Raw genomic sequence first — 5,985 nt, 5'->3', positions numbered from 1 at the left:
TTGGGGGTGTAGAACAGCTGGTAGGCTCCGGGGAAAATGTGTAGTCAAGCAGCTTAAACTGGATGCAGAGGCTCACCACGCAGTGCTTTGTTACATGGCAAGAGCCTCTTACTCAAAAACACAAAGCAGCAGCTTAGGTGGTGGGAGAGATGGTTTGGCAATTAAGTGTGGGGCTTTTGTAAGGGATCAGAGTTTCCAGACACCTTGGAGAGGTGGTTCACAAAGGTTCCAGGAACACTTTCCACAGTTCTGCATTCACATGCCCACAGGAAATTGTGATTATAGAGAAGGTACACTTCTGTAGCAAGTACATGGTCCCATATTCAATCTCCAGGTGGCTATAGCACCCTTAACACACAAGAATGTCTAGCAGACTCTTCACCTCCAAAAGCTGGGAAAACTGAGCCAGAAACCTTCTAATGAGGTTTCACTATGTATACCCTTAGATGCTAATGGAGAGATCCTAGCCCAGAAACCCATCCCTGAGAAAGCTGGGAGTGCTGATGTTACTTCTATACAATGGATTGTTAATGTTTGCTCAATTTCCTTTTCAGGTTAACTTGAAAGTAGGGTGGCACCTTAGTTGAAAAACATGAATTAGCAAATTGACTTACTGTAGGCATTCCTTCAGTAGTTAGGGCAAGAATGCTGCTGGATAAAAATCTCAAGGATTAGTTCATTAGCTCAGTAAAATTGTTCTCTTAAGAGTTATCTACAGCTCCATTTATGGGAGCTATTCAAGTCTCCAGAGTCATTTCCACTCTTCTCAAGTCCCTAATTAGTTGCTCTTACCTGTCCTTTCCCTCTGTGTAAATTCCTAGGGGTTAGAGAGGCTTTTTTTTTTTGTGTGTCCCACTGGGATCTCTAGAATTTATCCCACTGGGTTTTGTTTTTCTAGTTGTAATTTGAGACCTGGCCCAACATTTCAAGAAAAATGTCAGTTGTTTAAATGTCAAAGTAATGAATGGCCATTATTAATGGCCGTATTAGTCACCTACTTATTCTTCACTTGTTCCTTTTAACTTATTTAGATGTGGAACTAACACTTGTTCAGAGCAATGTGCCAACAACACATTGTTGCCTTTGTTCAGTTCTGAGCATTCACAGTGGCTCACATCCCATTCATTTTCAGTTCTAGGGCATCTCTTAACCTCTCAGGCACCAGGAACCAAGAGGACAGATACATGCAAGCAAAAGCTCATGCTAATATAACTATAAATTATAAAGCCTTTTGTTCTCATGTGAATGGGTTCTATGTAAACACAGAAGCCATCAGATCCTCTGGGTCTGAAGTTAAAGATGGTTGTGAACAACCCTGTGGGTGTTTGGTATTGAACTCTAGGTTCTCTGAAGAGCAGCCAGGCCTTTTAACTGATGAACAGTCTACCCCCACACACACAAAATAAATAAAAATAAAACATTGTAAGTTGTTTTAAATGCTTTAATGATTCAACTTGAATTTACCAGGACCTAAAGGACAACTAGAATAAGTAGTGACTAACAACTTATCAATTAGTAAATCCCAATTTACTAATTGATTACAATTACTAATTGGTTACACAAGACTGTCTCCAAAACTTTGATCAACCAGATGTAGCATCTGTAATCCTATGACTCAGGAGACTGGCTGCAGGATCTGCCAGACGTGATGGCCAAGTTTAAATTTCGCTGTAGGCTCACTACAGAGGGAACCACCATGATGGAAGCCATACAAACCTAGGGATAAGAAATAAGGATGATCTGTTCCTTATTCTTTTGCAATAAGGAACACCAATCAATAAAAGCTTGGGGGAACGGTTCATGACTCTAGTACTTAGAAGGCTGACCCAGGAGAACCATATGTAAAGTGTGAGGATACACTTTGATACTGTGACTAATGCTGTTCAAGCCTCAAGACATAGATTTCAAAAATCAGAGATGTTATTAATCCTATTCTGGTATCTCTTCATCAATGTCCCTTGAGAAAATTTTAAGCTTTCAAGCATTTGGGAATGTTGACTCTGAAATTGCCAATGAAATTCCAATGTCCATGTTCACCAGTTGTTTTATTAGAATATAACCATGTTCACTTGCTGATACATTGCTTTCACACACAGAAGCAACATAGTTGCAAAACCGAAGACAGTATTAATACCTACTATCTGGCCATTATAGGAACTTTATAAACTTTTGCTTTTAAAAAGCAATAACTTTCTGGAACATTCTTAGCTGTCCTAAGATGCCTACCATCCAAAAAGATATCTGAAAAACCACTTTTTAATTAGCAAGTAGCCAGCTCTATGTAGTACACAGACATCATCTAGTCCCTCTAAAAATTATAGCTGGAGATGTAACTCAGAGGCAATGGGTGAGCTCCTTCACTGTCTCATCTGCCGAAGTGTAACTGGACTTCACTAGCATTCTCTGGAATTACATCAGTTCTGTAATCCTCTAAAGCATCTGAACTGAAGAACCTCTACATTACAGAGACCACATACATTACTCAAAACACGGTGTTGTCAGAAACCTGAAGTCCTGATGGAGGGAGATCTCCTTCAGATCTAGAATTTAAGGAGGAAAAAGTAACATGCTGTCAGTAAGGTATAGGGCTTAGTACATGTGAGGCAAGTGTCCTACACACACAGCTATGTCCTAGTCCCCTTTTAACATGAATATTGTTTGCACCTAGACCAGGAACAACTCCACAAGGAATCATTCCACTCTCAGGGATGCAATACACTGCCTAAAGGTACTCAGCACTGGACACCAAAACGGTGCTCAGAGCCAAGCCTTAATAAAACAGCATTTACTCTTCCAACAGTGTAACACAATCACAGGCACCACACAGCCTGGATAGCTGACAACTGCTGGACTGCTTCTTCCCTTTCCCATCTCATGTATCCCAGAACCACCCCAGGGAGCAGACATGAATACAGAAAGCACAGAAGTACTTTCTAGGCCATCAGCTTTAATCTCAGTCTGCCATTTGGCAGGGAATAAGCTTAACCTCTTAGCAGTTAACAGAAACAAGACACATTTTGTCTTCTAAGACAAATAATATTCCTATAAATCATTCCTTAGTTGGGATGGCAGAAATGCTACTTTCAAACAAAAATACCAGAATTCTACATACAGTAGCTGCCATGAGTTAACTTGTTTCCTGTGTTTTCTGTGCACTAAGTAGTCCACAGGCCTGGCAGAGGAAGCAGTACAATACACATCTTACCTGAGAACCTTGCTCCCTTTTGTGGATCATCACTTCTTCTAGCCTGGCGAAGACTGCTCTACCTTCAAATCATCCTAAAAACCACACACAAGCAAGCTTTAGCAACTTATAGCACCTCAATAATGCACTACATTCTTGCTCAGTCCTTCCCTGGGTCTCACACATTTGAAAGAGAAATGGTGACTCTTACAGGTTGTCCCTAACTCCCTTCCACACACAGAATCCATATCCTACTAAATGTTGCCTTCAAGCTACCACCCTCTGATCCCCACTACTCTGAAAACCATTTACATAAACCTACTTATGTAACCATCTAACACTTTATAACACTTAAAATCTCCCAAATCCTACAGAAGGCATTCAAGGCTCAGTCCTTCAAGAGGTGAATTAATAGGAGCTTCTTTCTGATGACTTCCTGCCCACATCTTCCCTGAGACCAAATTTATTGATAAGAGAGCAAAATACTAGTAACGTTTGAGATTGGGCATCTAGGTTGCTTGGACTATCTGAACGGACCCCCGCACACAACACCAGACTCAATAGTCCCAGCAGGGAGCTCACCAAAGGGGATCACAGTTTAGCTATTATTGTGGAAGAGCAATAAGTTTTTAATTCAAGTGCAGTCCAATAACTCCTCTCAGGCCCATTCACTTCACAGGAACTAAACCTTGTCTTTTTTTCTATTTATAATCCCTCACTGGCTTTTACTCAGTTCCATCTCCAGCTTGTGATTCATGTAGGATTTTTGGTTTCTTCCTGACGACCTTACTTCTTTCTTCCCAGGTAAGCAACTATGCTGACATCCTGGTATAGTTAACAACAGAGTTGGCATGAACCAGGCCCAGAATGCCAACCAGCTATTGGCTGCTGTTCTCCCAGCAGTGTAACACTTGCCTAGGTACAAGGAAACCTAGGTAGCTGCCTACAGCTGGGGCAAAAGGTAATTAGCTTAAGTGTACTTACCAGGGCAGGCATCTCCTCAATGGCAGCTGGGCACTATGAAAGCAAAACATCCCATATTAGAGTCAACACCTGTGCAATTAAAAAAAAAAAATCTATGGCCCTTAAACTCCCTTCACATTATTGAGCTGAGTCAAAGAAATCATAGGAGAGAAACAGCTAAGCTTTGGGAGCTCTACTCCCAAATAACCATTCCATTAACCAAGTCCACTACCTGGAGCTCTCATTTGTAGAAAAGCCATCAACAGTACCCCCATACATAAGGTAGACTGGACCACAGTGCACTGACCTGGTGACTGATCCCTACATGTAGGAAGCTAAGGCATTAAGACTGCCTCCAAGGCTGGAGAGATGGCACAGCGGTTAAGAGCAATGACTGCTCCTTTAGAAGTCCTAAGTTCAAGTCCCAGCCCCCACATGGTGGCTCACAACCATCTGTAATGAGATCTGATGCCTTCTTCTGGTGTGTCTGAAGACAGTTACAGTGTACTTTTTATGTATTATAAATCTTAAAAAAAAAAAAGAGAGAGAGAGAAGAGTGCCTCCAAAACTAGCCATTCTACACTTCTCGAGTCCTACATCTCAAAAAGCCAAACTTAAGAAATCTAAGGACATGTTAACCAAGCCCAAACCGCACATGTAACCAATTTCAACCAATTAAAGTAACTGGTAAACGAAGCGAGGCCTCGTTGCTTAGGTCTAAAAGTCCCTTGAGGTTGTGGGCTGAAACAGATCAGGTTCTCCGCCGAAACCTGTTCCTCCTCACAAACCTTTCTCGGTTCCTGTCCGGGGCTCCAGAAATGCTAAACTGAGCCGAGCCAGATTCCAGGAAACCCCTGTCCCGATAGAGACGCACCTCACTGGCTGCGACTCTTGGGCTAGTCCGTTCAAGATGACCTCCAACGCCGGGGGTTATAGAAAACAAACCCGTTTATTTCTCTGCCCAGGCAGAAACCTCACCCCGCTTCTCGCCTGGGCAAGTAAAACCTCCAGATCCCTTGGTCCTTGGGACCTCACTCACCTGCACGTGCTCGGAGCTCCGGAGGACACAGCCGCCTCGGCAGAGGCTGCGGTGGAAAGGGCAGACGGGAGCCGGCGGGAGCCCCGCCCTGGGGCGGTTGCAGGGCGGGGCGATGAGTCCCGCCCAAGAAAGGCGGGGCTAGGAACACAGGAGGCATGGAGGCAGGACTGGGAGATCCCCATTTGAACTGACTTGGATTTGAGAATTGGTTAGTCTCAAAGGCTGTTCCCTGAGCTTCCCTCCGGTTCCTTAAATATATGAGCCCTGGGTTTGCAGCTACTATTCAAAGGCCCTTGTGTCCTAACGGGAGCCAGACCGACTGCCTGACTAGTGCTAGCGGTAACGGTTTCTGCAGGTCTAGCCCATGCTTTATATGCCTTCTAGTGCAGATCTCTCTGGCTTTCATCATCTGCGTTGTTAGTTGGTTAATGGGACTCCCACACATGCAAGTAGCTTGGTCATGTGCTCTGGATCTTTCCTAGATGTTCATTAGATTAGGCTGGTCAGTGCTGTAGTCTAACCCTGCTGACCACATCCTTGATGTCCTTCATTGAAATCCTTAACTGAGTGGCAGCAGCTAAAATTGGCTTTCTCTGCCAGATTTGGGCTGCTCCAGTGGCACTGTCAGCTAAAGAAGGCCATATCCTTCGTCTGAATACACATCTCGCTGTTACCAGGATTTCTTTTGAACATTAACGTTGCCTTTACCCTGTTGTGATTATGCTTCTATCCTGGTGAAAAATTGGTGATGTTGGCCAGGGCCCAGAGGAGCGAGGCCCACCGATAGTAATTCCTGAAT

The 5,985-nt window shown here is 43.6% G+C and overlaps 1 long non-coding RNA gene across 1 annotated transcript; it reads right to left on the bottom strand.

The window, feature by feature from the left end:
* Positions 1 to 1,420: 1,420 nt before the first annotated feature.
* On the bottom strand, positions 1,421 to 5,261 carry LOC308423151. The gene is made up of 5 exons (XR_013975093.1): positions 5,187 to 5,261; positions 4,169 to 4,201; positions 3,206 to 3,279; positions 2,478 to 2,540; positions 1,421 to 1,716 (listed from the first exon to the last, which is right to left on the bottom strand). It is a non-coding gene; the product is annotated as an uncharacterized lncRNA (long non-coding RNA).
* Between the last annotated feature and the right edge of the window lie 724 nt (positions 5,262 to 5,985).

The sequence above is a fragment of the Micromys minutus genome, assembly GCF_963924665.1.
Source record: "Micromys minutus genome assembly, chromosome: 8".
Lineage (NCBI taxonomy): Eukaryota > Metazoa > Chordata > Mammalia > Rodentia > Muridae > Micromys > Micromys minutus.
The sequence above is the reverse complement of the archived record's forward strand: the minus strand, read 5'-3'. Positions and strand labels throughout refer to the sequence as shown.